Source organism: Misgurnus anguillicaudatus, chromosome 11 (genome assembly GCF_027580225.2).
Source record: "Misgurnus anguillicaudatus chromosome 11, ASM2758022v2, whole genome shotgun sequence".
NCBI lineage: Eukaryota > Metazoa > Chordata > Actinopteri > Cypriniformes > Cobitidae > Misgurnus > Misgurnus anguillicaudatus.
In genome coordinates, this window is record NC_073347.2 from 28,872,169 (window position 1) to 28,880,096 (window position 7,928).

At 37.5% G+C, this 7,928-nt stretch overlaps 1 protein-coding gene across 1 annotated transcript in view; it reads right to left on the reverse strand.

Moving 5' to 3' along the window:
* The window catches only part of hs3st1l1 (heparan sulfate (glucosamine) 3-O-sulfotransferase 1-like1), a 45,989-nt gene extending 38,746 nt beyond the window's left edge, over positions 1–7,243 (reverse strand). Inside the window, exon 1 of the mRNA XM_055171040.2 lies at positions 6,976–7,243. The gene's annotated coding sequence lies outside the window, so the exon portion shown is untranslated. The remainder of the gene's footprint in view (positions 1–6,975) is intronic.
* Positions 7,244–7,928: the final 685 nt, after the last annotated feature.

The following is a 7,928-nucleotide window of genomic DNA, read 5'->3' on the forward strand; positions in this document are numbered from 1 at the left end:
AAATATTTTAAATTAGGTGTCAAAAGCTTCATATTCAACCACTCCCCTTCAACGCAGCACTCCAAACGCACAAGCGTCCAATTACTCCCAAATGACAGCAAATTGAACAGAGAAAAGCACAAAGCCCGTCATTCCGAGGCACACATCCAGGAAACCTCATCGGAATACATATACCATTAATGAGCTTGCTCCGTCAGCACGGATCATACCGGATCTTTTGATGTGTTTATGAGGCTTTAAACAAGAGAAGGCAATCAATACACTTTCAGATACATCACACAGACGTTTTTAAGTGTAGAGATGGGAACCGTAAGGAATTATATGAATCTAATTCCGATTTCACTTTATGTTTCCGGATCCTCAACGGTTACATTGATTCTTTTAGTATCTTTGGAGAAGCCCCTTTAACAGGATAGCAGCAGAACTATTTCAGAGAAAATAATGCAAACAATTAATAAAAAAAGCCATAAAAATAAAAACATATTCTTGGTTACTTCATGAAGTGAAGATAAAGACACGCTCATGAATTATGTCGTTAGGCTCAAATATGCAAATCTGGGTATTAGCCTAGTAAATATAAACAGTAGATGAGATGGACGACTCTGTGCTAAACAGGTCAGGTAACTTGTAAAGCGGTTCCAAAATGTCTACTTGACTAATAAATGACATCCCATTGACAGAACTAGCTAGTAATGCCCATTTATGTGTTGCAGCTATTAAAGACAATGATGTTGTTGGAAAGCTCGGAGATGAACTGAGGTGAAGCATAGCGCTGTATCTAATCCTCCCATTTCCCCTAAAGGGCTAATCAGACATCTTCTTCGACTGATCTCATCAATCTACATCTGAGCTAATTTAACAGAAAGAGTTCACCAGCAGTCTCCACGGACAACAAATCTAGGCCAAACTTTTAAGGACACGTATGGCTATGTTAATATGAGGGCTGGGGAGGTAAAAGGTTTAGCATACAAAAACAAGGAAATTTCTCTGAGCACATGCAAATGAAGCATGTAAAATTTACCAACAGTCAGGTGTAAAACCGCAGTACAGAGATAAAGGATCACTGAGAACAAAATCCAATCTAATATCTAATAGTTACAATTAGGGCTGCACAATTAATCGAAAAACTAATCGAGATTACAATTACAGGTGAAATATTCGCTAAAAGCCTCCATTTTAGCTGTCTATTTATGCTAGTTTTATTTATGACAGAGATTTTAAAATGTATAAGTTGTGTGTACTTTAGCCATCCGTTTAGCCATTTGACATGAATAATCAAAATTACAATATTTTTTCCTAACTTTTTTCATAATCGCCCAACTAGTTACGATAAATAAATAAATAGATTTTACTTTTAAAATCAGTAAGAAAATAGTTTTTTGATGTTGACATCTATTGCAGACTGCAGAGCATCCTATGGCTGTGTAATATGGTGAGATGTATTTTTAGGGTGAAATACCAGCCTGATCTCACGGGAATTTGCACATATTTTTCGAGTTGAAAGTTAATCGTGCAAAAACTTACAATTATCATAAAAAATAACAAAACCCCACCGCTAACCCCAACGTCACAGGGGTCAAGGCATATCGTACAGAAATGTACGAATGTGGTCGTATTAATTCATACGAATTAAGGGCTCATTATAGTTGTGCGTACGTCCTGCGGCGTAGGCACGACAGCGTAGGCTACACATCGGTTTTCATACATACGTCTGCGTCGACGTGCAAACACACATGCAGAGCGATGGTAGGCAGTATCCACGCGTGTAGCAGCGCAACCGTTAATAGAAAAGCAGCTTAGCAAGTCTGACCCGCAAACAAAGAAGAAACAGCAACTTGTTGTGTATGTTTTGAGAAGACCAGCAGTGATGGAAGTAAATAAACAGCGACTTATGTTGCAATTTGAGTTAAATCACTCCTCAACTTGGCCCATCTTTGTTCTCACCGTCGCAATCACATCGCTTCCGGTCCACATGACGCGCTGTTAAAAATTTGTTGAGGTACAATGCAGAGGCTACGGATCACATACGGCATAGCTACGGCGTTGACCTTACGCACGATTATAAATTCGACTTTAGCCAATATGTATGAATTGCAATGAGACAGCATTGGAAGTACAACATACATCTTGGTATTTTCTACCTTTTAGGCTTACCTGGAATTTAGGATACTGGTTCCCTTGCAAAAAAGCCCATTCATTTTTCTTAAAGACTTTTGGATTATTGCAAAAAATAACCTCTGTGTTTAACAAAAGTTTATGACCCTTAAAAGTTTTGTCCACCGAGTCAGTCTTTGCAGATAAACACAACTTTTATGAATTTTAAAGTCAAAATTTGGATTTATATATTTCTTGTAAATGCATTTACACTTCAAAATTCATAAAATTTGTATTCATCTGTGCAGATTACCTTGTTGGACAAAACATGTAAGTGTCTTTAACTGTTATTAAACACAAAATTTATATTAAAATAAATGGGCTTTTTTTTGCGAGAGAACCAGTGTCCTGCTGACTTTCGGGTTGGACTAGAAAAAATATGTCATCCCTGCGACACCATTTCCAAAACCATGTACGAAATTAAACAAGGCAAAAGAAAACATGAGCCACTACATTAAATACAAAATCACTTAATGTAACAATAAATTTATGACCCTGTCTGTGAAATCCAGACTAAAGACGCATAATCTAATGATGAGCATCAAAAGTTTGATTTCACTCATTGATTTCACATTAATTTCTCATGATCTTTGACATGATCTGACTCAGTCAATATTTAATATATCAAGATTATATTTTCACAAAATGTAATTTACATTACGTATGATGATATGTTTATGTAGAAAACAGTCAATCACAAAAAATGACTGGGTCACATATGGTTTCACCTAACACAGCTGTCGAGAGCATAATAAAGATGTTTTAATCTAAAAGTGACAATTAATTATTCAGCTTATGTTTGCATATTTTTGCGTCTATGCCTTTCATGGGAATATCAACACACTTTTGTACAATATAAAGTTTGAAATACTGTAACCCACTTGATCTCAAATATAAACTCCTGAGTCCTGAAGTAAAACCAGCTGAGAGACACTGCTGCATGATAAAGGCTATATTTTCTTTTGTTTTAAAAAAAGCTGTGTCAAAACTGTGTCTCTAGCTAGTTTTTGGATTTCGAAAGAATCCATAAGTCTGAGACTTTGCCACAGACAAAAGCCTCGGTTTAAATACTGTTAGAACCAAGTAGAAAAGCAGACAGCACACCTCACGGGCTCATCTGTATCTGCCCAGTTTAGCATTATTATAAAAGAAAGTTGTGAAGAACAAACCTCAGCTGAGAGAGCTCTGACATATCTGGCCTGCGGGCGCCGCACGAGTTACACATCGCCTGCAGCAAACAGTTTCAAAGCCCATGACAAAAAAACTCAAGTCATGGCATCCCAACCCTGTGGTGATCCTTCTAGAAACCTCTAGTCTGACAGGTGGACCTTTGATTCTTTTTACTAATGTTTATTTCTGTTATGTGAAAGATTTTAAATTATGCCTATTGAGATTTACATTATTTTCCTGATTTTAAGTACCACAATGCAAACACAATACTGATTGGTGGTGTTTGTTTGTTTGTTAAGACAAACTTCAATATTACTGCTGATACCCAGGATTAAATATATGAATAGACCCTCAGTCGCAAGTATTAAACTTTGCCGCGTAATGTCCCACACAGTGTGTAATTTGTTTGTGTCTTGTTGAGGAGAGAGGCTATTACTTCAAGTGATTAAATTTAGGAGGATAAAATATCCCACAGGTTTACATTGAAGAGGAGAACACAATAAGACTCGAGTCACTAGGCAACCATCCACATCAAGTTAGTAATCGCACGATAATGCCATTACTATATTAAAGAAATGATGAGGAGACTTGCATACTGCTTTACAGTGCTGAGAATTTACTGGTAATCGTCTCATCATGGTTCAATTTTTAAATATAATATTCCTTCTTTTCTCTTTTAATTTTGGGGTGAAATGTGACACTACATTTCTTTGCACACTCATTGATACCAACCAAAAAGAGTTGACAAGATTCATTGCCAACACTTTAAACATCTGGACTCCAACCTAACCACCGTCTGGTTCTGCAACAACTGTACACTTCTTTAACTGAATCAGGATTATATTAGCACGCATTAAATCTGGCACACATTAGAGGCAAGCGGGACGGTGATGCTATCATGATAGCTCAGGGACCTCCTGAAGGGAAAGATGCCCGGCTCTTCTTTCCAAAATAAAAAAAGAGCTGAATACATTTACATGCTTAAAACGAGCCATTTTCCTCCTTTAATTCATCGAACACAATCTCATCAAATATTAATATCACTCTTGAGTTGTCTCTTACGAAATGGAAGAGAAAATGAGGGCCGTTTATGATGAAATAAAACAACTAACTAAACATGCCTTTACTTTATCACATTATTATCTGATCTTATCAAGGACACAATTGGACTCTCCCAGTAACGTCTTACAAAATTATGTTTGTTGCCGTTTCCAATTCCAGGTTACGCTTTTATCAAACCAGTAAATTTCCTTCTGTAATTAGACAATTAGTGGTTGTAATCTCAACACTTTTAAGCTATTAAACGAACGGCTTGCTTTTTAACGCTGCCTGACTCTTTTTCCTCTTTCATCAATTCTCGCACACTTTCTTTCTTTATAGCGAGTAAACAAACAGACGAAATGCCATTTGGTTGCCTACAAATCTGTGAAGCATTCTGCAGCACTCAGTGAAGTATAAAAATAATTGAGAAGTTCACTCCATCCATATTTCTCCTCCTTTCCTCTGTCGCTACGCTTGAACGTTCAGTCTGTCGCTTTGGCCCACAGACTCGAGTCTTGGCACCGCACACAGTCATTTATGTTTAAGTGATACTTCTGCCATTTTTTTTCACTGATGGTTCGATATAACCAATGTAGCGAACCATAACCCCCGTACAAACAATTCAGCACATCTTTAACTACAGAATAGTCTTTATCTTCTCAACGGTCTCGTTTACTAAAAATCGGCAGCTGTCCACGAGCCCCTACTTTGAACGGCAGCCATGTTTGATTTGCTTTTGCCAAAGTACTGCAGCATTTCTATGGCATTGGTGAGGCGCGTGCCAGCTGCGCACATTAAGTATTTAGTCAGAAACATCTCGCCGCTCACGTGTGCCGATGAGACAAATGTCTTATTTTTAATGGCTACCCCTGAGAGCTAGATTAAAGCCTTTATCTTGGAAAAAAGGTCACACAGCCGTAAGACTTTTTATTTACTACACACAGAATGAGGTTTAGACAGAAGCGACCATATGATTACAGTAGCATTACTGTCAGTGAGGAGGCCTGATGAAAATCTCTGGTGCACAGACGAAGCTCAACCGAGACTTTTGCACTTAATTGAAAAACCTGCTTCGGGAAAATTGCGTCTTTCCCAAGACGAGCCAGAGGGATTCCAAAAATAAACAGTCGCTCATGCTTTTAATTAAAGGTGAATCAGGTGGCCTGTGGCAAAAAAGCTCTAAACAAACTCCAAGCAAATCAGCCATTCTTAAACAAACAGCTCAATGAAAGAAGACAGCAGGTCTCGGTACACTAAAAGATTGTGGTCTATAGACAGATCGTCCATATCGACAGCTGACATTTTTTCGATAAATCCCGCCAGGAACGGTTAAACTTCACATCGCAGCTGATCTAATCTGGTTGGACTTGAACAATGAATCAGGTCTAAAGTGAATGCAACTGCAAATGAGAATTGATGTAGTGCCTACTGCCTCTACCTGTCTGGTGAACGACCGAGTAAACTATCGAATAGGTATAGAAGCGTTGACGTCTGGTGAAAGACTGACGCTGAAATACTGTGTCTGCTTCTTCCCGTTTACCTGTCAGACCTTAAATAGCAGCATGACACAAAGAGCCACAACAATCCAGGTTTCAATTACATACTGATGAATTCCTGAGACACCAGTAAAGAGAATTAGACAAGAAATAACCTTCTAAAAATAACTGCTGTACTGAATGTCAGATTGAATACTATGCTCTACCATCTATTTTCAAGACATTTATGGTATCAAATGGTTTGCTCAAGGGACTATTTGCGAATCACAAGCATTCTGTATAAACCGACTTCATGTTATGTTTTTACTTCCCCTACAATTTGCTGAACTGGCATGCAGGAAATTGCTTGCTGAATCTTCCCAAGGCAGATGCTGTAACATCACTAGATAAAAACAAATACTGTACATGCACGCATAAATGAGAATTCCCAACGGTCCAAGAGTCTCATTTATGGACAATAAGGAAAATGTAAACCCTGAACTATACAAGTTAGAGTTGGGTTTAGTCTATATTTATAAAAACAGTGAGATGATGCTCTATTGAAGGATTGACAGTAAATATTTTATGTTATTTATATGCTTATTATGCAAATGCATTACTAACTATATATTTTTTTTAAAAGAAGTTAGTCTGCTTTAATATAAAATTAATAACATATTATTTAGATTATTTAGAATCTCTGAAATACCATGCAAATACAATAATACATGAATTTGACATAGATCTGTAATATTACCATCGGATATCATCATTGTACCATGGTCAGCAGTCTTAACACACAATAATCGTGGAAAGCAATAAATTACAGCATGAAATACGATAGATCAGCTATTTTAACATGGCAATGCTGCGTTTTGCACTGTAACACTACAGTAGGCTACAGTAATATTAATTTAAGGATATCAATACATTTTTTAAATGATTCTGTAGATATTAAGTCTATAGCATAAGTCTATCACTTTATTCCTGTCAGATACCATTACTGTACACAACACCGTACTTTCAACAGATTCGTCTTAACCTAAAACAAAACTGACAAATCTGTCAAGTTACAAACACGGTTAATAATCATTATCAAGCACGGTTTCCGCAGGTGCGCGTGTGTGGTACGCACCTGTGTTTCCTCGCGAGCGCTCCATCGCCCCGCGTCCCGTCCGTCGCTCGCGCACATCAGAACCGATAGGACCGGGGTTCTCGCACTCGCGTGTCCTCTCAAGCAGTTGAACTCAGTCGTTAATTCATTCACTCATTCGTTCATTCAGTCGCGAGGAAACAAACAGTGCCGCTTCTTCTCCACACGCGCTGAGCGCTACAATGATCACCACACAGACAGGAGCTGACTGAGTTCGCCGCGAGCGTGCGACCGTGCGTGCGCGCGCGCGTGGAGGAGGAGCTAAACTATTAAACATAAACTATTAAATGACTGTCCAGTAAAACACACATTTAAATGAACAATACGTTTGCTGTAATGAAAATCTTTAATCTAATATCTTGTCTGAGTAAAAGTGACAGCTGAAACCAAAACGTGCCTGACGCACCTAAAAACCTTTTAAATTCGGCAAATAACTTTTTCATACTGTTTCTTCTGTAAATATCTATTTATGATTGATTTTGTTAAATGTTCTGTAAAACCTTTAAATTGCTCGTGCTTATGGAATCAAAAAAATGATGGAGGATATTAATGAACCACTCATTTCCATTTCCTAGCACACAGTAGGCTATCTGATCATATTTGGTTCCTTAGAACTGAATGTGTAAGACCAAAGTATAAATTTAATGACAGTATAATAAAGTAACATCTGTAGACACATTAACTCATCAATAGCTGATGATTTACTGTACGCTGTACAGTCAGGTGAATCATTCAGCAGTAATTGAATCTATTGATTTAAGAAATGAGCACTTACTACACTTGTTCATGCATGAAACACACATAGATTCATTGTCATCATACACAATACAGTTTTACATGAATTATTAATTATTAAATTCTGCACTGAAAACAAATTCAACCTGTAAATTCATTACATGGATGGTTTGTAACTTGTAAAGCTGTTGTGAGATACA